This window comes from Melospiza melodia, chromosome 5 (assembly GCF_035770615.1).
Source record: "Melospiza melodia melodia isolate bMelMel2 chromosome 5, bMelMel2.pri, whole genome shotgun sequence".
Lineage (NCBI taxonomy): Eukaryota > Metazoa > Chordata > Aves > Passeriformes > Passerellidae > Melospiza > Melospiza melodia.
The window spans coordinates 26252197-26275975 of NC_086198.1; the positions used below are offsets into that span (position 1 = coordinate 26252197).

General features: G+C 42.5%; 1 protein-coding gene across 13 annotated transcripts in view; it reads right to left on the reverse strand.

The window, feature by feature from the left end:
* Positions 1–23779, reverse strand: part of ADGRL3 (adhesion G protein-coupled receptor L3) — a 491811-nt gene that overhangs the window by 148179 nt on the left and 319853 nt on the right. The window lies entirely within an intron of this gene.

A 23779-nucleotide genomic window follows, 5' to 3' on the forward strand; every position in this document is an offset into this window, starting at 1 on the left:
CTCATGCTCTCCCTGCTCTTCCCTCGCTCCCACGGTCATTTCCCTGTGCTTCCCTCCAAGCCGTGGATGCTTCTGAGTACAAGAAAACCCTCTTTTCCAGGAGGAGCTCTCTGGCTCTGCTCCCTTGCCATTTTGCCTCTTGTATTTCATACCAGAAACTATTTAAGCAAGCTGAAAGGCACTGCAGCAGGACAGAGCAGGGTACCTGCAGTGTGGCTTCCATGAGGGACAGCTGGCTCCTGTCACACCTGCCTGCTGAAAACAGAGGGTACCAACACCAGCAGCCTCAGTGGGCTACGGCTGAGTTTCCCAGTGATAAAGCTAACTCCAGGCTCAGTCAAAGCAGCTGGCAAATGCAAAGAAGACCTTGGATGCGAGGAAGAAAGTTCAGACAAGAATGCAGGGAAAGGGGTAAACTGGGGAGATGTTTGGCTAAGTCCCTGTCACGCATGCATCTCATGCTTTAGAGAAAATGCAAATCCAAAAGCAGCATCTGGCAGCATGCCTGCATAAGCAGAGGTTGGCCTAGACTTTTCTGAGATGTTACTATTCCTATTTTTAATTTGTCACAACAAACAGCTCTAACCATGAGAGGAAGGACATCAAAGTGACCCTTTTTGATGACCAAACTGTCCCTCATGTGACAGCCACTACCTGGGAGCATCAAGGCTAGGTTTGAGTTACAGGAGAAAATAAGGACTAAAATAGGGAATGGGTTAAAGCCAAATGAATGGCTTAAAACCTGAGTATTAGAGCAGGTAAAACAACCTGAAGCTTTTCACTAGTGGCAGATATGTATTTTCCAAGGAGTATTTAGGACTCAGAAACTCATACTCCAGCTGAAGTCAGAGGTGAATTAGCTTCCTAAAGTCACACCAAGATTCCTCATTTTGATGTGCGATCATCATAATTTATTTTTGGACGAACCTCATCCTTCTATTAAGGACTTCAAAACACTTGAATTTAGCAGCACCTTGGCTCCAGTGATGCTCTGCATCCTGCAGTGCACACCCCAAAATCTACACTGTGCTATAAGAGCCTAGTAGAAAGGCTGGGAAGGAAGAACTAAAAAACCTGGGAAATATTTCACATGTGCCATGATAATTAAACTGTGTTAAAGATCTCCTGTCTCCCCTGTCCCCCCACGATATGGCAGCAAGGCTGCATCCAGGCCTGGCTTTCCTTAGTGCCCAAAGTAGGGACCTGACCTCCAGGGCTGCACTTTTTTTGAGCTTGTCTCCCCACAGGCTTGCCCAGCAGGCTAAAGAAACATGACGTGTTGAATTTTTCCTCCCCTCCCAGATGTGCTCACTGCGCTATGAAGTACGATTTATCAGCCACCTGTACTGAAAAACATGGGAGAGGAGGAGGAGGATTTTGGTGCAGAGGGAACAGAGGGATTTGGAGCAATGCAGTCCTCAGAGCCCTGGAGCGGATGACAAATATTGGTCACAAACCACCCAGAGCAGGTTTAGCAATGGCAAATACAGCAAAACCCAGTGAGATTTTTTTAGCCGCCTCTCAGAGATTGAATCTGATATCAAGAGCTCTGTGCCAGCTCCTGCTGTCCTTACTCTGTTCTTGCCCCAAAAGTCAAACAGGATGTTCCCAACCTCCTCAGTGGGTCAAGCCCAGCCTGTTCTGCCTCAGGTGTGCCTGAAATGACTTGGCATGGAGAAGTTTAGGGAAAGCCTAGCCAAAGACATCCAGTCTATCTCTGGCAGAGCCAAAATCATTCCTTATATTGCTTTGAAAGGTATCTCCTTGGGGCTGTCCACCTCACACTATCAGATGCTGAGCAGCAGATCCCATAATCAGAAGATTTTGCTTTAGTTTTCCCTTTCTGTGAGGAGAAGGAATATTGTTAATTCTTTTTTTTTTTTTCCCATCTCTTTTAGCTGGGTGCAGCTCTTAATCAAGGCTGCAGCCCTGTGTTAGAGTGAACCATTTCACAGCACTCTCCTCTCCCCTGTGGCATGGCCAGGCACTCCCATCTCCTCTCCTGGAGCAGATCTGGCAAGTAAGGCAAGCACAGGGCGAGGTAGAGCTGATCTGATGGACAATGCCCCACTGAAAACAATAATTACTTGTTTTCCACTGGCTCAATGAGCAGAACCAATTCAGGCTGCTGTGGCAGCAGTGCCAGATCTGAGGCATAGGAAAGGGGAAGAATAAAAGAGCCAGAGGTGGGATGGGGACAGCTATCAGTTTAACCACAACAAAAAGCCACAGCTGGGAACAGTGGTGGCATTGTATCTGGACTGCCCCTCTAGTCCCACACCAGACTCTCTCCTTGCCCCAGGGAGACTCCCACCAACTGCAACCTTCCCTCACTGCCTTTCAGATAGCTTTAAATTCACCTGCCAGCATAATTTAAAGAGCAACTCCAGATCAAGGGGTTTAATGAAAGCCAAATGCGTTACAGCACACAGCTCCTCACAGGCAGAGCTTGGGACACAGCCCTGTCATTCTCTTACTTATGCCACTCTTGTTCATGCAGAAAGGGGAGCAGTGGGGGAGAGGAAGAAATCAGGCAGTAGCTCTTGCCATGCTGAGCTTAAATTTCAGTGGCAAAGCATCCAGGGGGTTTGTCAGAGAAATCAGCTGAGATGCTGGATTATGAGGTAGGAGATGTGTCCAGAGCAGACAGGTAGATCTGTGAGTCACCAGCCTGGAGACAGTAATTGAAGTGTCTCGTGGTTTCAGATGCTGTGTGATGTGGTCCAAGAATTTGTCACTCTCCCCTACCTCCATTTGTGACAGCCTCCAGGAGATGTCCCCTCCAATTTTGTCTTTATTTTCCAACCTTTATCTCTCCCTTTCCACACTGTACCTCCCAAGTACTGCCTGTACTTCTGCTGTGAGCCCCCATTTCATCACAGCCTGATTCCCTGCCTCTCAACCTGCGTCCTCCTGTCCAGCTTCATCAGCTCCATCTTCCACTGCTTTGTGACCAATACAGCAAACCTTAAATCTTATCTCTCATGGGTCTCTGTGACTATTCCTGCCCGAGACTGCAGCCCAGGAAGGGCTGTCAGACAATAAAGCATAAAAGCATTTTCTTCATTACAGGTATTTTTCATCAACTGCTCTCCTTAAGGAAGTGCAAAGATGAGTAATCTGCTTTCCCTGTGGGTCAGTGCACCCTAACTGCATTAATCACTTCTTTTGATCTGCAAAAGGAGCCCTGAGACAGGCAGTGCTGCCTGCCTGGCCCTGCATTCCTGCCTGCTGCCAAGCCTCAGCAGTGATGCAATGGGACACTGCAAAAGGGGACAGATTCCATCTCAAAGGGAGTGATCAAGCAGCAAACGAGATTAACACGACATGGTTTGATGAAGAAATGAAACAAGAGTGGGTATTATGCTCTGTGACCTAAAAGAACAGGAATCTAAGCCATCTTGTCTTTCCTTTTTTATTTTTTTCTCTTTTCTTCTTTCATATCTTTCAAGATAATATAAGGTATTTCTCAGCATGAAGGACATGACTGCCTGTAGAGAGATTTTGACAACTCCCCTCTGAGTGCTAAAATGCTGTCAGCTGAAAAACTGAGCTGTTTGGGCAAATTGATCCAGCTCTGACAGACTTCCTCTCTGTTTTCATGTTTTCTCTCTCAATCAAAAGCCTCCTAAAGAATCCATGTTTCCAGTTCAATGTCAGGGAAAGGGGGAGAAGAGGGGAGATCGCCTGCTTTTGCTGCACTGTTCATCGTTAACCTAGCTGGAGGAAGAAACCTGTGAGAGGAAGAGGAAGGTCTCAGAAGTCTCTTGCACCTCCCCATTGGTCTGAACACAACAGTTTCCCTAATTCACATATGGAGTGACTGCATATGGACTTTCTGCCTGCCACTGAGGACAGAGTCAATACAGTTTGGGTGCAGACATGAGCAGAACAGGAAACTGAGATTACAGGTCTGAGTTTATGTGCAATGCCAACAACAGGCAAACTGCTGGATCAGCCATCCAAAGAAAGCCTTAGTGGATTTTTTTTTTAAATAATCTTTAGGAATCATTTTCCCCTTCCTTAGCCCAAATAAAATGAAATCAAAGCATTTTTAAACCTGGTCCCTAGCTGTGAATATATCTATAACCTTTCTGCATCAGTGACAATTCTGAATACAATTTTTGATGGCCAAATCCTGGGAGCACTCTTACCCATTTACAGCAAAGATTAAGCATGCTCCTGGTCACAGTCAGTAAAATAGCATCTCTTCCTATCACCTCGGTTGGGAGCTCCAGAAATCTCCAGTCCTCTACAGTGAAGCAATGCCAAGCAGCCCAAAGTGCTTAGCGAAGACAATTTGGTGCTTTGTTGTTTCTGCACTCTTTTCACCTATGCATATAACACAGTTTTATAACTTGGTGACTGCTGTTGTGCTTATAGGGTCTTCCTCCAGTTTTTAGAGCTAAGTATCAAAACATTGTGATGTTCATTTCTCCTCTTTACCAATCTAAGGAAACCCATGCTCAATGTGGCCAATTTTCTGTTTTTTAAGACTTCTGAAGCAGAATTACTGGTTTATGGATTCAAAGAGATTTGTTATGAATTTTACTTCTAGTAAAGTCAACTATGGACTTTATAAACTTCATTGTGTCCCTTTTCATTGCTTGACCAAGTCAGGAATGACATAGAAGATTTTACTGTCACTTCCCTTCAAGCTGTCATTCTACACTTATTTATTTCCTCATGGCCAGGGAATAAGAAGTTTGAAATGGGTCAGAAACTGCAGAACCTTCAGAAACCAGCTCACAACCTTCTGAATAACTGTGCACAGAACACAGGTTTATACAGCCAACATCTACGGACCAGATGTTTCATACAAGGTCAAATATAATTTTTTAGTATCAGATATTCTGCATTTGGGACCTGCATTCCTTAAGGCCTTTCAAGTATGTCTTGGGATTATTCTTATCTTAGTTCCCATGATATTACTGTAGGCCTTTGGATGACAGCTTTGATTATAAGTTTGCACACTGCCTAGAACAATAAGCTCCTGATTGGTACTCCTTGAATAATACAAATTAATTCTCGCCTGAGCCTCCCTCGCCCTGGATGAATCATGCTGGATGTCTGCCTTCTGCAAGGGCAGCAGACAGGTCTGCTGGGGCACTGCTCTGTCTGCCAGCACTGGGGCAAGGGTCCCAAGGCACTGCCAAATTCCCTGATCCCAAGGGCCTGGCTGCATACGTGCAGGGGAAGGGGCTGTTGCACTACATCACTTCTGATCTGCCTGTCAGATCGCCCAAAAACTACAGGAAACATCCAGCATGACTGAAAACGAGACCACAGAGTCTGAAAAGTGCACCCAAAATGTTGTGTGTTTCAGCCCAGTTGAAAACTGTTTCAGCTTGTTCTGCTTCAGGCTCCTGTTCTTTGCAGTAAAATATGCTGCTATAAACTTAATAGACAGCTTTAGCTTAGAGTATTTTCCTTTACAACAGACATAATTCAAATTGTCCTTAGTCATACATTCCATCACCTCTGAAACACAATCACCCAATATCTCAATGCAAGAGAACCCTTTAGACTAGAACCCTTTAGTTGCTTTAATGAATGTACAGATTTACATATTCATATATACTGGCCCTGACCACCACTTCAAGCTAAACTTCCTCTAACAGGCTAACCCTTAACTTTGCATTTCAGTTTCTTAAATAATCTCTTGACCGAAGAACTGACAAATCCAAGCTTCAATTATGTGGACAACCTGGCCTCTTATCAGGGACAAGAAGCTCTCTCTTCACCCTCTTGTGACCCAAGCAAGAAAGGAAGAACACTCCTATTTCTGATTAGATATCTCACCCATGTGGGATTCTAACTTCTGCAGAATTAGCCTCACACTGAACCCCAGTAATGACTACCTCATTTTTTAGGAACCCAGGATGGATATATGGTTTTTTTACCTTGACTAGAAGAAGAATAGAGCAACCCTGCTCAATCCTTCTTTTGTAGGGTTACATCTAACAGCACTCAGTGGCTTTGGGGACACTCAGAGGGAGGTATGATTTCTGGGTTGGCACCTTGGGATTGAGTGCAGTCTCAGTAATATCAGCCATTCCAGCTCTGATTGACATGATAGTTCCAAGTAACATTGGTCAAATGGCTCGGTGACTGCTACAGCAAGAATTGTGTATACACAAGCATCTGATAAAAGAGTATTTTGCTTTCGGTAACTTGCATTACAAACTAGCCCACTTGCTGCAGAGGGATTCTAATACAGCATAATCTGCTTAAAGAAAAGAAATAGAAGAAATAAAGAGAAAATTTCCAGTGTGGAAGTACTTGTGACCCCATCATGGCAGTGACACCTTCAGAACAGTGTAATTCAGCTTTCTAAATCTAGCTGTAAGTCCTCAAGCAAGGCAGCTGAGTACTAGGCAAGCCCTGGCCAAAGGTTCACCTCCCTTCCACAGCCCCTGTGGATGGAGAAGAATGCCACTGATGGAGGTGGCTGTGCTGCTCCCTATGCCAATCTGCCCTTACAAAGTGTGTTAAAGCTTCTTGGCACAGGTTGCTTCTTCGTGCAGGAGTTCAAGCTTTCATTGTGCTTTTCCTCCAGGGATGTTCTAATTAGAGATGGGGTTTCCTTCTCAAGTTACTGAATTTGAGGAATCATGCTGCTGTTATTTACAGGCAAATTAAACAGGAGCAAAGATGGACAGAGGGGAGGAATGGAGTGGGGGAAAATGTCCTGGGGTGGGGGAAGGAGAAAGGGACCCATATCCTGATGCATCCACAAAAAGGACAGAACACCTTCACAGAAGGCTGGAGACCTTGGCATCCAATCCTGAATCCCTGTGGTCAGGGAGCAAGTCCTCTGAAAGCTTTTCCTTTGCAAGATGCCAGACAAAAATCTCCAATTAGTTTCATAAAGATGAGAAGCCAGATTGAAAGCTGCCTGTTATTTGACACAAAGGTGGCTTTCTGCTCAGGATAAGAAGAGGTCTAGAAAACACTGAAAGATTTTCATTAAGGTGTGGGAACAAAAGAAGAAAGAAAAAGTGGAGGGCAACAAAGTATCTGTGCAGTGGATTGAGGGCAAATGCCTACACTATCTGCTTTATAAGATGGATGAGCAGGGCTGCAGGTTGTCTCCAGGTACCCAGTCAAGCTGATTACAAAGGTTACAAATGACTGGAACAAGCTTAGAGCACCCAGGACACCTAAGAAAAATAAACAACTGTGAAAAAGCCTCGTTTTTCAGATGTTTGAAATGACATTCTTCAAAAGTCAGTGCTGGGAAGACATTTCACGTTCAGTCTCAGGCATGTACAAGTCAGGAGCGGCAGCCCTAAATTCTGCAATTACATCCTAGGATTTGTAAACCAAAGAAAAATAAAGCCCACAAGAAATAATAAGTATTACAGATTTAGGCTTTTCTTCACTGTGCCTCAAAGTCTTCAGGACCCATACTTTAAGGCTTCTCTTTCCACTTAAAAATGCAATATGACTTTTATACTTTTCAACAGAACTGAAAATCCTGTGATCACAGAGACTCTGGATAAACCATACCTGAGCTCAGCAATGCAGTCACTAGCACTGACAGCCCTGAAGCTGCACTTCAGAGGGCAAATTGTAGAGCTGTCTTTGTGAAAATTTCTGTATTCTAGAGGGCATTTAGAAAATAAAAGCAGAACACAGTCCCAGAAGCCCAAACTCCCAGGGGTGATCTGGTAACAAAGTCAGGCTGTCAGATTTGGCACTGGAGCAGATGAGCACCCATGTCCTACCAGCTATGCTGGGATAACCTCTCAAGGAGGTTTGGGATGAGCTGGGCCTGGGAACATCACTGCACAGCCACAGCACCTGGGCAGCTGCAGTGTGCTGGGATTCACGGCACCCTGAACCAGAGCCAGACGTTTCAGCTGCTCGGGGTGTGCACAGGACACACACACAGATCTGCTGAGACAGCTTGAGGTGTTCAGCAGGAGAAATCATATTTGAAACAGCAAGTCAGGTTTTGATTAAACTGGCAATTAAGCAAGCAAGGAGCAGCATGCCCTGGGGCTGCAGAGATGACAAGACAAAAGAGCAATTCCTTTGGTGGAACAAATGGCTGCAACTTTGCTGCCTTCAGCAGGGCTGCACTTTTCCATGTGAGCTGTGGAGCCAGCCCTCCCCAGCCTCAGACAGGACTGTGGTATAAATAGTACTGAACTGCATTCAGCTGGGAAGAAGCCATGGTGCAGGGAGGCAAAAACTGACACTCTACAGGGATTTGCAATGCAGCAATGGGCCAGCAGCAACACCCATCTTCTGTGCTTCTATGGATCCTCTCTCAAGCTGTTGGTGGACTCTTTCACTAGGGGCAGCTGGGCAAAAAGGCAGCCAAGCAAATTCCTGGTGCTACCCTCTGCCCACCAGAAGCTGGCAAGAGTCTTCAAGCCTGTTTATAAAATTTAGCCCATTTGTGATCTTTTTTCAACTAATATAATACTTTCCAGTGAACTCATGCATCTTACATTTTCAATGGGCACAGGACAAATGAGACCTTCACAATTCTCTTATAATCTCCCCAAGGTGATGATCATCTACCAAAATTTCAATTACTAGGAGGTCTCCAAGATTAAGAACTTAGGGTCATTTTAGGTCAGCAGTCCTGCTGCTCAAATTTTAGCTAAGAAAATTGTCAGAGACAAATTAATGCATTGGAAACATCAGAACAGATCAGTATGTTTAACCAAAGGATAAGCTGCAGACAGTGACTGTGTAGACAAACTTTGATATCAGCAAAACCTTTGTGCCCTGGTCCACATCTAGCTTCAGATCAAAGGTCCAGAATTCAATTTAAAATACCCTGAATGCAGCACTAACATGCACAGGGAAAAGCAGGTGATAACCTTACTGTGGGGTGCAACGAAATAAGAAAATATCATGACTGTCTGAAGATGACTTAGAACACTGGATAACTGTTCTGTTGTCATTATATTCCAAGAGTTCTATTGTCATTACATTGCAAGGGTTCCATATTGCTAGAGTTTCAGACCTCCTTGATGTTTCTTGTAGGCATCTCCTCTAGGCACTGGCTCTTCCTCGTCCTCACAGCAGCCAACTGACTGACTCCAGATCCCACCAATCCACTCTTTTATAAATAACACTGTCTTATTGGCTACAGGTGTGGCCTGTTAAAATCAGGCCTGCTCCTACTCTTTAGTAATTGGTTCAGCTGCAACTCTTCAGGGGATAAGATTACATTCTATACCACCTTCATTTACCCATACTGTATCCCCCTACAGATAACAGTGAGCATCCAAGCACTCAGGTGAGACTGATTGGAGGAGGAGGACCCCACAACATGAAGTGGAAAAGCAAGCTCTGAGAATGGCAGAAAATTCAGAAAGAAATTCAGCCCAGCTCAAGAAGATGCAGGCCCTGGATCCGTTCCCTGGAAAGATACCCTGGAAAGGCACCCTGGAAAGGCACCAAGGGTGATTTTTAACTGAAGTTCTTTGTACTTAGCTCTCACAAAAAAGGCCATACTGACAGTTAACTCCATTGGTCACCTCTCCCTCATCCCTCTACCCCGGCATGTGACATTTTCCTGCGTGTTTCAGCTCCCTTTGCTGGTTTGCTCTCAGCGCGATGCACCCAACCATCAGAAAACCTGGCACAGGATGCAGTCCCTGCTAAATGCCAACCCCTCCATGCCAGCCAGGAGCTGAATCTCAGCCCATGCATCTAGCAACACAGATGAAACACAGAGCTTCATCTCAGCAGACAAATAAACACTGGGCAATCCTAGTTAACTCTGGATATCAATCCCAGCCAGGGTGAAGCACAGAGATCTGCTCCCTGTGCACAGCTAAGGCACTGATTTTATACAGACAAATATATCACCACTGGGCACAGTTACAAAATGTATCCTAACATGAGATTTATGAAGATAAAGACTCCCTCCCAGAATTTCAAATAAGTAAATCACCCAGTAATTTGCTTGGCATGATTGCTCCTTTTTCTCCCAAGGCAAAATGCAGGACGTGTGATTCATCTTATTACCCAGTGGTCAGCAAACCTGAGACTCCTCGGGCAGTTCAGCAAGCACTGCCCAGTCTTTCCAAAATTTCCCACTTGCAGATGAAAGTTATGAGCTATGAGAAAGGGCAGAGAATGAAACAGACATGATATAGCCATAGGGATAGCTAGAAAAACAGGGAATATTCCTTGTTACATCCCCTCTAGGTAGATAATCTATAGTTTCCCTGCTCTGCCTAAAAATGCAGTGAGTCGAGGATACAAGGCTCAAATCAACAGCACGTTCTTCTGGAAAGGCTGAAGGGCCATAATGTCAGTCCATTCCAGAAAAAGAACAGGTCAGAATAACCTGCTCACCAAAGGAAATTACGATGTGCAAGGATCTATTTTTATTATAACCTGGAAGAAAAGACTGAAATTTACAAAGGATTGTGACTTTCACACAATATTGACTCAAGGGACATCAAACCTTTCATTTCCATAAAACTGCTTTTTTTTTTTTTTTTTTCCCTTGGGCAATACTAAAATGTTCTATGTTTAAATGCACAGTTTTCTACATCTAATCCCCAGGGTGGTATAAAAAACTTTGAACCTTAAAAGAGAAGGAGGAGGTTGAGAGCAGCAATGCCACAACTATTGCCACCTGACCAACTCCTTCCCAGCCTGTGAAAATCAGTCTCTGAATTTCCATCAGGCTGATGCTCTTTCCTCTTCAAAGCCATGTCTGTACTTGGCAGCATCAGAGGCTGCAAACTACTGCCCAACAAATCCAGTCTAACCCTGTCAGAGTTAGAACTCAGTCTTTGCTTCACTAAAAACTACACGAATTGTTGCCTAATTCTGGAACCTCTCAATTCCCTCACAATCTTGCTGCCCCTTTCTGGTCTGGTCTAGGCATTTTTCCTCTCCTGCTAAGCTTGGTATTGACCAGCTGATGCTGTCCGACAGAGCCAAGGACCTTCACTGCTCTGCCAAAGCCTAAGTAGTCTTGCCTAGAAAAGAGGATCCCATCAGACAGAAAATAGATAAAGGGATAGAAATATATCAATTCCCTATATTGCATTTGGAGTGATGTGCAAAATCAAATTAATTAGATCTGCATAATATCTTGATATCTTGACTCAGGGAAGCTGATCAAATGTTGATATCTATGTGAATTGCTTGGGACAGCTTCATCCAAGGAGAAAAAACCCTTTTATGTCCCTGTCTTCAGTGAGAACAAATGTGTATTTAGCATGAAAATCCTACTTTTTCAAATATATCTCATCAACACACGAGTATATATCCATCTATACATCTACAGTGTGCACAGCACTACTGTCAATAGTGCTCCCTGCAGCAGTAGCTTCAGACAAGTCTGCACTCAATGTTTGATTTCGGATACAAGAAGATGAACAGCAAATAGACCTAAATAAACATCTCAGAGATGCAGGCATGGCTTTCACCAAGCCAGTAGCCACCTCACAGGCCCTCCAGATGCCTAAGAACCTCCCCATAAAAGCAAGGCAATGTTTTTCTGGAGAAGAGTTGCCACCTGGGGACATGGCCACTGACTTCAAGTTGGGCTTTTAATCTGCTAAAATGGAGGAACAGGGCTAACCTTGACCTGGAAGCCCATGCAAAAGCACCAGTGTTTTTTAATAGGTAATGAAACCAGGCATATAAAAATCTGGGTAGACAAGACCAACTTTTTCTTTGATGCTCTGAATTGCCTAAAATATTTTCCTTTTTAATAATGGGATCCAGTTTTCAGGCATTCAGTACAAAAAATTTTATGTTGTTAATAAACACATTTGTCTAATGAATATCTCTTGGTAAGCTTGCCTGTAATTCAGGAAATCCAAGTGTAGCCAGGATAAAAATATGCACATACTAAAAGCTCAAATTGAAGAGAAAAAAAAAAAATCAATTGAAAGTTAAATTACCCATCTTAAATTTCAGTATAAAGGCTACTAGAAATACTGAGCTCTTGAACTTCAATTAATCTCTAGCAATTAAGCCAGAAGGGAAAAAGATTCTTCAGAGTATCAGGAAGATGGGGGGCGGGGGGAAAGGAAAAAAAAGGCTTCAAAGAGCTCACATCAGCTTTGGTAGGGACGTCACCATTGCTTAAACTCCCATTCATGGCTCTGTTGGGCTGATTAACTCATGCTTGTCTTAGACTCCTCCGGGTTTCTTTTTTCCAGGCATCCGTGTGTGACTGCCTGACTGTGTGTGGCACACATTTTCCAGCTTCACTTCTCAGGGATTAATCAGCAGAAGTGCTTGTCATGGTTAAATAGTTTTATTTAATTTGCACTGTATGAGGATATTTGGGCAAAAGGGAAAAATAATCAAAATTTAATTACTTTCTCCCCCTTTATAATGAGAAACAGTTGCAGTCTTTGGAGACTCAGCTGGGAATAGAACATTACTTAGTTTTATTGTTAAATATGCAATAATAAGAAAAAATAATAATTGAAAAAATCAATAATCAATCTCTTGCAGTAGGAGAGTGACAAGCCCAGCAGAGGTAAAAAAGATTTGTATTATCAACAACTGAAGTTTATAAAGATACTGAGGGGACAAGAAAACACCAACACCATGTCAGGAAATATCCAAGGGACTTTGTTACAGGTTTCTAAACAAACAGAAACTTTTACTAAATGCCTCAAAGATGTCACTCCAATCAGTCATGCCAGCTACGGGAAGTATCACCTTTAGTGGCTGGCCAGAGTCTGTGCCTTGCAAGTTAAAGGATTTCCTAAAACTTGATCACCTCTCCTTTCTTCTAATTACAGGCAAAAATATTAATTTGTTTTCTGTGGATTCCCAGTGGAAAGAAAGGCTTCCTTAGCCCTCCTCTTCCCTTGATTATCATCTTTCCTTACATATTACCTATCAGAAAAGGGTCCCAAGGTTTTGAGGGAAGATGAATTCGAGAAATGCACTGATGCATGTCATATTTTTGATGATTATTCCTTTGGCATATTAAAATCACCTTTCAAATTGGAGTAGGGAGAGGACAGCCAGGACACTGTAACAAGAGCTTCATCTGGAGAGGACCTGCTTTTACAGCTGTGGCTTTCCCCACTGAAGAAAAGACATTCCTCACTGCTAAGTGTTAACCAGCTGTAGAAGGACACCTCACATCACTTCCCCTGCCCTAGAAGACATCACAAGGAGGAGATTTAATGAAACACGTAGGGGCCATGGTTCAGCAAGGTGATGCCTGCCATGTTCAATTACAAATCAGGTTGTCTGGAAACCCACAGCCCAAAACTCCCACTGGCACTGCCTCATACCAGCTAACCCCAACGAGTCTTTGCACTAATTTTGGCTAATTCCAATAATTTTTCTTTGTTTACAGCTGATGTTTACTCTGCCAAGAACATTGTGGCAATGACTTCCAAACATGCACAGGACAATTTTGGTCACAAATTCTGCTGTAAAGGGCAAGGGAGGACTTCCCCTAGCCTTCCTTGATACATGCCCATTGAAAGGGTTCCTCTCTCCAATGAAAAGACAGGGATACATCCCTACCCTCCCACTGCTTAATCTAACAAAGCCACAGCCTTAATAAAGCCTCTCTCAAGTGGTTACTAACCATCAAGAAATGCCTGAAGGTGAAGTTTATCCAAAGTATTGAAAAACATGGGGTTTGAAGGAAAAATCATATTTCAATTAGAATTAAGGCACTGATGAGTGCAGGAAATTTATGTCTGCATATTAAGAAAATCACAACCCCTTTCCACCAGAATTTGCCAGTATATTTTGCCATGAAAAAACTAGTGTTAACAAGACTCTTAACACAATTAATTAATTACTCAATTACTTCTTGTATCCTCTACAGTTCATTTCCTTGCATGATCAACATAATTTATTTTTTTTTCCAGAACACTCCTTTAAAAAGAGTATGGGAAACAAAAGTGGGGGGGAAAAGACAAGTCAACAATCAGAACACCCATTTGGAATTAAGTCATTCAATACCTTATGCAAAACTGCTGGAACAAGTTTTTGCCCTTTCCCATGGACAGATGTTTTCATCAAGGAGAAAATTAGAACTTGATGACAAACTCCAAGGTTTAAATGTCACTCCCTGGCACTCGGGTTCAAACAAAGATAGAAGTGGCCTTAAGAGAGCAGTATGCAAGCTCTTCAGATTGGTAAATTTTTTTACATAGAAAGCAGGGTTTACACACACATTTAGTGGCACTCATAAAGTACACATCTGAAAGTAAAGGCTTTCTTGATTTTAGTGCCCAGAAAGCTATTTTCTCCTTGCTAGTGAATTATTTGCTATTTTGGTCTATTCAGGAATTTCCCACTTCAGTAACAAGTTTCTAAAATCTTAAAAAAAAAAAAAAAAAAAAATCAGACCTACTATTAGCTCCCATAGATAGCAATCTCCAGAGCACTGTCTGAGCATGGTCCAAAGAGTACGACTCAAGAAACACATTTTTACCTTTTTATGGATAATGCAAATAGGCACAATCAAAACATTTATAATGCGAATGTTATTTTGCCTCTTAACTGAGGAGAGAATATCCAACCAAGAGAAGCACTCAGTGAAGTGAGGCACTGATTGTCTGGGTGCCTTTCTGAAGGTACACTTCAGTTAAAGTCAAGTCATTAGGCTCAGCAGAAGAGGAAGCAGATGAAATCCAATCGAATGCATTACAGAGGTCAGACTAAATGAGCTAATGGTCCCTTCTGGTCTTAAAAAATCTATTAATCTAATTTAATTCTCTGTTCTACTCCTCATACCAGAGTCAATTTGAACTCATTTATATGAAAAAAACACATTACAGCAGCCTTACACAACACTGTGTTCTGACCATGTAGTTTTAGGCTACCCAAAAGCTTCATTTACTCCCCACCGAGCTCAGGAGGAGGTTTGAATTATCCATAAAGAGAACTTACATTTACAAGCAAGGCACCAGCCACAGGCACCTCTCCCAACAGAATGTTGCATGAACGTTCACCTCAAACTGTACAAATCAACCAGAAACTTGCCAGAGCACTCTCCACCTTGGCTTGGTTTTTTGGGCGATGGCATCCTTCACTCAGCCTGATACTTGCCACAGAGAAGAGCACAAGGCTTGCATCAAGAAAATCTGTTCCAGTCATTCAGAGGATATTTCTCGTGAATAACTTGTAACACACTCAATATTGCATCAAGAAAATACTTGGCAGTTACTGTCCAGTGAGAAAAGCAAGCACTTATGAGGAGAAGGCCAGAAATATTCACTGCTGTTAATGCTACCAATGTACTCAATATGCTCCTATCAAGCAAATATATTTTACTTTCCCTCAAAAAAAAAAAAAAGAAAAATTTCCCTAATTTCCCTTTCTCTTTTTTCTTTTCTTCTTCATGCAGTTTTCCCTCAGTATTTCCCTCCTCCTGGAGCCTCCATGCTCACATTAACATCACCAGTCATTTGCTTAATTTGGCAGCACAAGAGTGCAAAGCATCACATGAATCCAGGCTGATTGACCTTAGTGAGCCACAGCATCCTCCAAGCACGCCTTGGATAGAGGGAATAATTTAACACAGAGGAGCAGCTGAAGGCCAGCACATGGGGGCTCACAAAAGCTTTTCTTCACATGGTAGGTTGGAAAGATCTTAGGAGTGGGATAGGGACTTCATCTCTGCTGGCATGCCTATTCTTGATGTTGCCTTTACTTTTTCTCTCTGCCTGCAGCTTAGACAGCCCTTTCCCTGTCTCTGTCCCAAACATCAACAGATGAAAAAGAACTGCAGAGCTGCCTAACGCCTCATCTCTCCAGTGGTTGCGTTAATTTATTCCAGCCATTTGAGGGAAGCATGAATGGCACCCCAGTAAGCCAGCTCAAACTGGTATAACGGCAGCTGATTTCCCATCTTCTGTCATGGCCAGCGTATAACTTCTATACTTTTTAGCTCTGATGTTTCTCTGGGTTTTTTTCCCCCTTCCTTTTGAGCCTCAAGCAGGTGGTACTTTGTGAAAACAGACCCAAGGAGCCATGTAACATAAAACAGCCGGTTTGCCTCTTCAGTGCCAGTCTCTTCAAACTGAATCCTGTATTTCAGTGAAACTTCCCTTAAGTCCTGTTTCCTCTCAGCACATTTTAATCAAGCAAAAATCCTATTTACAGTGAAGAAATCCCGTTACAGTGAACAATCATGACATTGTTTTCTTGGACACATCTCGTTCACCCAAGCCTTTACTGCCCTGCTTTGCCCTCCAATCATGAGCACCCCCTTAAAAAATAACCTTTTCAACATTAAAATGTAAGGCAGATATTGCAACTTAAATTCATATAGATATTCACAATTTTTTCCAGCTTAGAATTTATATATTCTTTTTGGATGCTTCAGACACAAATCAGGATGTCAAAGGGCCTCTCACTGGCAAAGTGCAATTCCTTCCAGAAAAAACAGCAATCCACTGCAGACTCACTCCTGAAGCCTCTAGCCCAAACTCCCACCAGCTTCAGAGAATTTATCTGAATAAAAGCTGAGCTGAAACTCTTCTGGGATTTTGTCCCAGAGAGTTTTTCATTATATCAACCTTTACTTTTGCACACCTGGTAGACTCCCCTGAAAGAAATCAACACATCTTGATTTTTTCACAACTCAACTCTCTTGCTTTAGTGTAGTTACTAACAACAAAATCTACTTTGAGATGGAGTGCTCTGAAGTGCTTACTACTTTTTTCTTTCCTTAATCTGTGTTCCCCTTTCAGGGGCATTTCACAGCCCTTCATGGCTGGTCCCATTTCTCCCTGAACATGGAGGTCTTCAAACTAGCTACCAAGACTCTCTATGCTCCTTCAACCTAAATTCCCTTCCTATCAGTAATTGATCCAATCCAACCCTACTGTAAGAGTTCAGCTGGATTTATGAGGATAATGCTGACCCTTCCATTCCTCATACATGCCTTTGGGTACTTCTTATCAGCACTGATATACTACTGGAAAGCTGACTTGCTGCTGGATCTGAAGGATGGGGACCTGCCAAGGACAGCACCACAACTGCCTGAAGTTAAGGGAAGGCTCTTTAAAGCTTTCCCTTAAAGGTTCAGTTATTTTGTAGCTGACTCTTGAAGAGCTTCTTGCTCTTCTTTAACATGAGTATGAGAGCAGAAAGAAGGGCATACAATGCCTCCCCTAATTGCCTTGACTCCAAAGCAGAATATGGCAGGGCATCCATAACTGCTCTCTCAGTTAAAAAAAATAGAAAAAAAGAAAAAATAATAAAAATAAAGAAAACCTAGCATAGCAGCACTGCAGAGTGGTGATGGTGGCATTGAAGAAGTTAATTAGCAACACTGAACTAGACTTTAGGAGACAAATCTTAATAAGTGTTGCTAAAAATACTGCACTAGTCATTTCCAGAACAAACACAATCAGTGGCAGACGAGGGAGGAGAGCAATCCAGACCCGTGAGCTACCGCGTTGGAGGTATTTTCAGTGGGGAACAGGAATAAAGGCTGCTCATTTCAAAAACGCAGTAGCAAAACACCAAATACAGGATAACCATGTCCCAAGCCAGGCTAGCGGCTCTGCAGCCAGGCCACACCAGAACTGCAAGGAGCAGAAGGTGTTTGCATCACACAGGGTGTCAAGGTGCACAAATACAACCTGCATGGAGAGGGTAATGTCTTGAGAAAAAGCCTGGCACGTTATTATCTCAGTTTGGCCTGGGATGAAAGAAGCTGTCAGAGGCAACAGCTCAAAAATGGAACATCCACGAGCCTCCTCTTGGGCTAAAGCCCCAATCCCCCCAATACTGCACACAAGCCAGCTAAATCTGCTGGCCAAGGGATAAATGATGGACTAATCACTAAAATCATATTTAAAAACTCAACACTGAAAGGCTGTCTCTAGTGCACAATTCAGTCCCTTTCTCCTGCAAAAAGCAGCCTTGGACACTTGCTACGTGTTACCTCTTGCTCCCTGCTGCCGGCAAACAGCTCTAACCCAAAGTGCTGGCACATTCACAGCTGGGTTTGGTGCTAAGTGGACTGATAAGCCATGGTTGATGTCAGCATGACTCAGTGGCCTCGAACTCAATGGAATAACAATTAATCACTATTGAGGCTGATTCCTCATGTTGAGAAGCTCGCTGCAGAAGAGGAAAAGCCACCATCCTTCACTGGCAGTTAATGCTTTTTTCCCTATGCAATCACCCCCCTATCTGCATCCCATGCTTGCTGCCAGAAACAGCTGTCTCAGCTTTTCAGACACGTTCTTGGCAAGGTCCTTTCCCCCTCATGGTGTTTGACAGGATTATGAAGTGCCGAAGCCTCAGGCCTCCTTTTGTTTTGAAGCTTGAAAGTGAAGCTTTAGCTTAATCATTTTGTCTCTTCCTGCCCTTCCCCTACTTTAACCATCCTGGCTGCCCACCAGCCCAGTCCCCAAGCACTCCCTTGGGAACAGGCCCCCAGCCCATGGATATAGGCAATGGCAACAACTGACCTCCTATGAGGATACTGCAGTACCCCAGTTTAGCTCATGGGTGGGTTAGGTCTGCTGTTCCATTTTCTCAGGGTGGTTTAAACAGGTGACTCAGAGCAGGAGCAGTAAACTGAGGAAGAGGAAGGCTGCTCCAACTCTGGTAAAGTTATCTGCTCTTCTATGGTAGTTTTATTTAGGAAAGAGGAGCAACCACGTATTTATTCACACTGAAGAGACACTGAAGTTCATCCCACTGCACTAACCAAACAGTATTAATATTTATGACATGCTCTGCAAAGGGAAAATTTTGAAGCTGAGGGATATTGCACTTTTTAAGGGTTTTTTTGTGAAAAGGTAGACAAAAGAGCTCAAACTCCAGCTTTCCAGACAGAAAGCAGAAACCCCTAATTTCAGAAGTCTAGTGTCGTATGATTCTTTTTTATAATTTTCTACTCAAACACTGCTTTACAAAAAGGGCAAATTTAAAACAGGATAAAAATTAGGAGACAGACCAGGCCTCAAAATGGAGTTTGAAAGCAATACTGTCCCTTTGAGCTTAAGGTACTGTCTGCCCAACAAATGTAGGCTGAAAGGCCTGCTTTGTTGTAAAAGATGTTCTGCTTTTTTCACCTCCAAACTCAGACATCCCTTTCTGCCCGAGACAGCAAAAAGGGACTGAAATATTCATTGCCTAAATGGAACATGAATATGTGGGCAGATATTGGTGGGTAAAAGTCAGGGCTGCAGTCACACTACACGTTTAGCAGAAGCTCCTGAAAGCAAGAGCTTATCTGTCTGAAAGCCTCCAGCAACACTGTGCAACCAGCAGCTGTCACTGCAAGCAACACACAGGAACACGAGTGAAAGAGGCAGGGACGCTCCTACATGGGAGGAAAGCAACTGGAAAGTAAAAACACAGGAGAAGCAGCAATTAAAAACTCAGCAGCTCCCTAAAAAATGGCCTTTTGTCCACCAGGAGAACTGCTCATCAGAAAGGCCGGCCTTTTAAAATGCGGCCCAGATTCAACTTCAGAGATCGCAAAGGTGGCTTATCACAAGGGGTTCTGGAAGCGACAGCAGCTCATATCCTGTGCACAAGTGGGATTTAAGATCCCGCAGCCCTTTTGGGGCATTCCTGGACAGGGAAGCCAGGCATTGGAGGCGAGCAGCGCAGGAAGCAGCTCCAGCCACGTGTGAGCACATGGCAGCCTTGAAATGTTCAAGCTCCTCTGCCCACTGCCCACATTACTCAGCTGTCAAAGGAAAGGCCTCAGATTTATGATGTGAAAATTACATTTTAACGAGGTGTCATATGTGTTTAAAGTCCTTATTCATCACCATACTGCCACATCTTTTACCCAAGACACAAATGCACTTAATTAGCATATTATAAGGACAGACTGTTCACCTTATCTGCATTGTGAAACTGCTTCAGGAAGAAGAAGCACAGAACAACCCAAACATTCTGACTGAATAAAATACTTGCAATCACACGTCAAGAGAGCATCCCACAATACTTGACAAAATGTGGAAGATAAAAGTGTGACATGCACCCTCTGGGATTCTTAAAATATCAGATATCCATGTAATTTCTGTATCACATTTGATTACCATAATGGCAGTCCACAGTGTTAATATGAAACATGCAGAAGCCACTTAAGCACATTTAGGCTTTATCAGAAGTCCTAGAAATCATATCAGCATCTTCCTTATGTACTGGGTATATTTATTTATTAACTTCACATGTCCATGGAACAGCCCATATGGTAATACTTGGGTTTCCTGGACAAAATTTAAAATATCTTCTCGAAAATAGATGGTCTGTGTGTCCCATGTCACTGGGAATGGCTACCAGGCAAGGCCAAAACATGCACAAAGAGATCTTTAACTTGGTTCAAGTTCTTCCCTGTACTTCTCTACTATAGGGTGTGCCACAGTGCCCACCTAAGCACCCAAATGCTCAGCCAGCATATCCTGAGCTCTGGCAAGAGCTGCCAGCACTTGGGCACCTAATGAATTTAAAAGACAGAACTTGTGGTCTCTGTGATGCCCAGGAACCCCTGGCTGGTGTCCAGACAAGAGCTGTGCCTGCTCAGGGAGGTGCTGAGGCACAGAACCAGGAGATGTGTGCCTGCATGCAGCACAGCACTGGGAAGCAGGATGGGAACACTTCACCTTTTTGGAGAGGAAGGCTTGTTGGTATTTTCTTGAGTTTATTTGCACAGAATTTATCGTGAGTGAGTGATAATTAAAACAGGTAACTCTGGTGAATGTGAACTGATTAGGTTGTAGAAAATTTTCATCCTGTCACTACAGCCTTCTGTTTCCCTCTCTGCATATATCTAGTAGGACACAAAAAAAAAATAACCTGAATACTGTTCTGGGTTTAACTTCTTGAAGAATGAGAAGAGATGCAGAGCTATCCTTACTAACACTTCACATTCACAAATTCAATAGAAGCTACAAAGAAATAACCCAAAACCTCAGGAGCATTTATGAAGAAGCATCCTCCAAAAAGCTCATTTTGAGGCCAAACAGCTCAAAGAAAATACACTTCAAAGGCTTTTGGTATCTTCAAGTTCACTTCTTGAGGGCAGACATTAATGATAGGTTTCTTGGGACTTGCAGGCACTGAAGACTGTTTGCTTTCAAAACCACTTTTGGGATAAATGAAAACCACCCCAGACAAAAGGGGGAAAAAAAAAAGAGTGGGGTAAAACCTTAAAATGCAGCTTTTCTCATTTCTGAGAAAAACGAATAGTTGGGTTTAATTCCATCAAGAGCCTTGAATTGCTTCAGGATCAGCTGAACTCAGCTTTTAGCACTACAAAATATTTTGTTTTCTCCGGTAACTTCAACTGCTGCAGAAGTTGAGCACAGAAACTCCAGGATTTGACATTTACTCTCCCCAAGGAGTAAAAGTCCATTTTTTAAAATAGTAAGTGAGAGAGGCTCTGCAACAGTGAAGGTCTCAAGTATGTTCCAAACCTATATGTACAGATCTTTAATTAAAAATCACAGAAAATGCTTAGACACTGTGAACAGCAAGAGGATGTGAGTCCCACCTTTCCTATAAGTGAAGCAACTCCTGCCAACTCCCAGTTTCTCAGAACAGTTTGGGAAAATATTGAAAATGCTTGATTCTAGGTGAACTGCAGTCCCTAAAATCTGTATTTTATTTCAGATATTCCTGAAATGTATGATGCAAGTGATTTCCAATAGGCTACTGACTATTTAAGTAGTTAAGTATTTCACTTTTCTTGTTATGATCAATTTTTGGTTTTATGAGCTCTTCTAAAACTTCACCCTTAATTGTTTTTTAACAACCCATATGTTCAACCCATCAATTTTACAATCCTTCTTTTATTTTCTAATTAAGCTGATATTGTTTACAAATTTTGCTACTCAAATTGTAACACCATGGAAAAATGCCTGCATTGAACATGGCTCTAATACAAAGAAACACTGAAGAGAAGAGACACATACCCACAGTCCACTCCATTAAAAAAAATCCAAACAAAAATATCCTGATTCTTCACTGCTTGTGAAGCAGTGAAGGGTTGTATCAGCTTCAGTTCTTGCTCTTTGTTGGAGGGGCTGGGTTTATATCAACCAGATATTTAGTGTTATGTGTAAAGCAATGCAGCATGAAATTTGGTGCTCACCCAAAAATGGGTTGCACTGAACTTGAAAGAGAAAACACCATGCAGACCTGGTCTCCTTGCTCCTCTCTGCAAAAAGCCTGATGTCAAACAACTATTTGCTCACCTGTCCAACCCAAAATCAGTGCTTCTGTCTCACTGATTCATAAAAACTTGTTCCCACTGATCAGGCTGTGTGGGTAAGGGAGCAGTAAACTCCCTTAGGGAAGTTTTTTCTCTTCTCTTTGAAATGTCTTGGCCCATTCAAGTTTTCTCATCAAAAAATTCAGCTGCTATCAGAGCAGACCTCTCCAAAGTCCTCTAAACTTGTAAAATAGTGAGGTAATGGGATCCTTATGCATTTTTGCCAGAAAGGAAATCCTGATAATTCTCAGAGAAGAAAACCACAGGTAAAATTCAGCCTTTTATCCATATTACAAAGCTTTGTACAAAATTTGTACACAGGGAATGTCAGAGAAGGCTCACCAGATTCCCCAATACCAGATTAACTCTCTCATGCCCACCATTCAAAGCTAAGAACTGCTTCACCTTCCTATCTGAGGCACTGGGGGATTCTAAATGCTTATCCAAACCAGAGTGAGGGGCTTCAAACCAGAGCGACACAAAGATAAACCAAATCCTCACAGATAGACCAACACCTGACACACTTTCAGCCCCCTGCAAGGTTTTTACCTACTCTCCCATTTCACCATCTTACACTGCAAAAAAAGGGAGAACAATTTCCTTTTTTCCCTATTTTAGGTTTTTCACTGATTAAAGCTTTTTTTTTTTTTTTTTTTTTTTTTCTGTATTAAGGATGCTATTACTGACAATGGTCACCACATGAACAAGCACCAGCAAAGAGTCTGTTATAATACCTGGAAATAATTCACCAAAAATGAGAGAAACTCTGTGAAATGGAAGGGATGCAATTGATTTCCACTCCTTGGGAATAACCAATAGCTCACAAATTGCTCTGCTTCACTCCACCACCCAGAAAGTATATGCTTGTCATTAAGTCAGGAGAAGGAGAATTATTACTTTATTTTTTACTCATCTGAGATCTTTATAGAGGTCAACATCATTGAAAATATCTCTACTCCTTAACAGTCACTCAGTTCTTGTTCATCATCTGCTTCTTCAAGTTTTCCTTCTCCCCTTCATTACATTTTTATAAAAAAACCCCACAATTTCACTGCCAGTTTACTACTTTTATTCCAGCCCTCCCCAGATTTTCATACCCACAATTTCTTTCATCATCTCTTGATCCACTTTCATTTTATATGGGTAACAAGCTGCACACAGGAAAAGAAAATCTCATCAACAGAAATCTTTTCACTTCTCTTTTGCAATCTAAAGCCCTGAATCTCCTCATCCACTTTCAAGTTTCTTACTTACAAAAGGAAATGTTTCAGAAAAAGCCATGTTATTAGTTGAATACTTTACTGTCCAAATTATACTAATTCTGCCTTTTTTTCTTACTTTTCCAGCCTTTGAAAGTACACAATCAACCACAAGAAATACCTGATACTATGACTTCATCAGTACAGTAACAATCATTTAAAACCACTGAGCAAATCCTGTTTGGAAACTCTTGCAAATCATGCAAGCTTGACCGCAGTGCAGGTTAAGTTTGTTATTAGTAAAGTGGCAACTTCATAAATGCAAAATGATGATGGATTTCCCTTATGTATAAGGGAATATATCTAAAGTAACTACCAGCACGTTTCTAACAGGAAAAAAGGT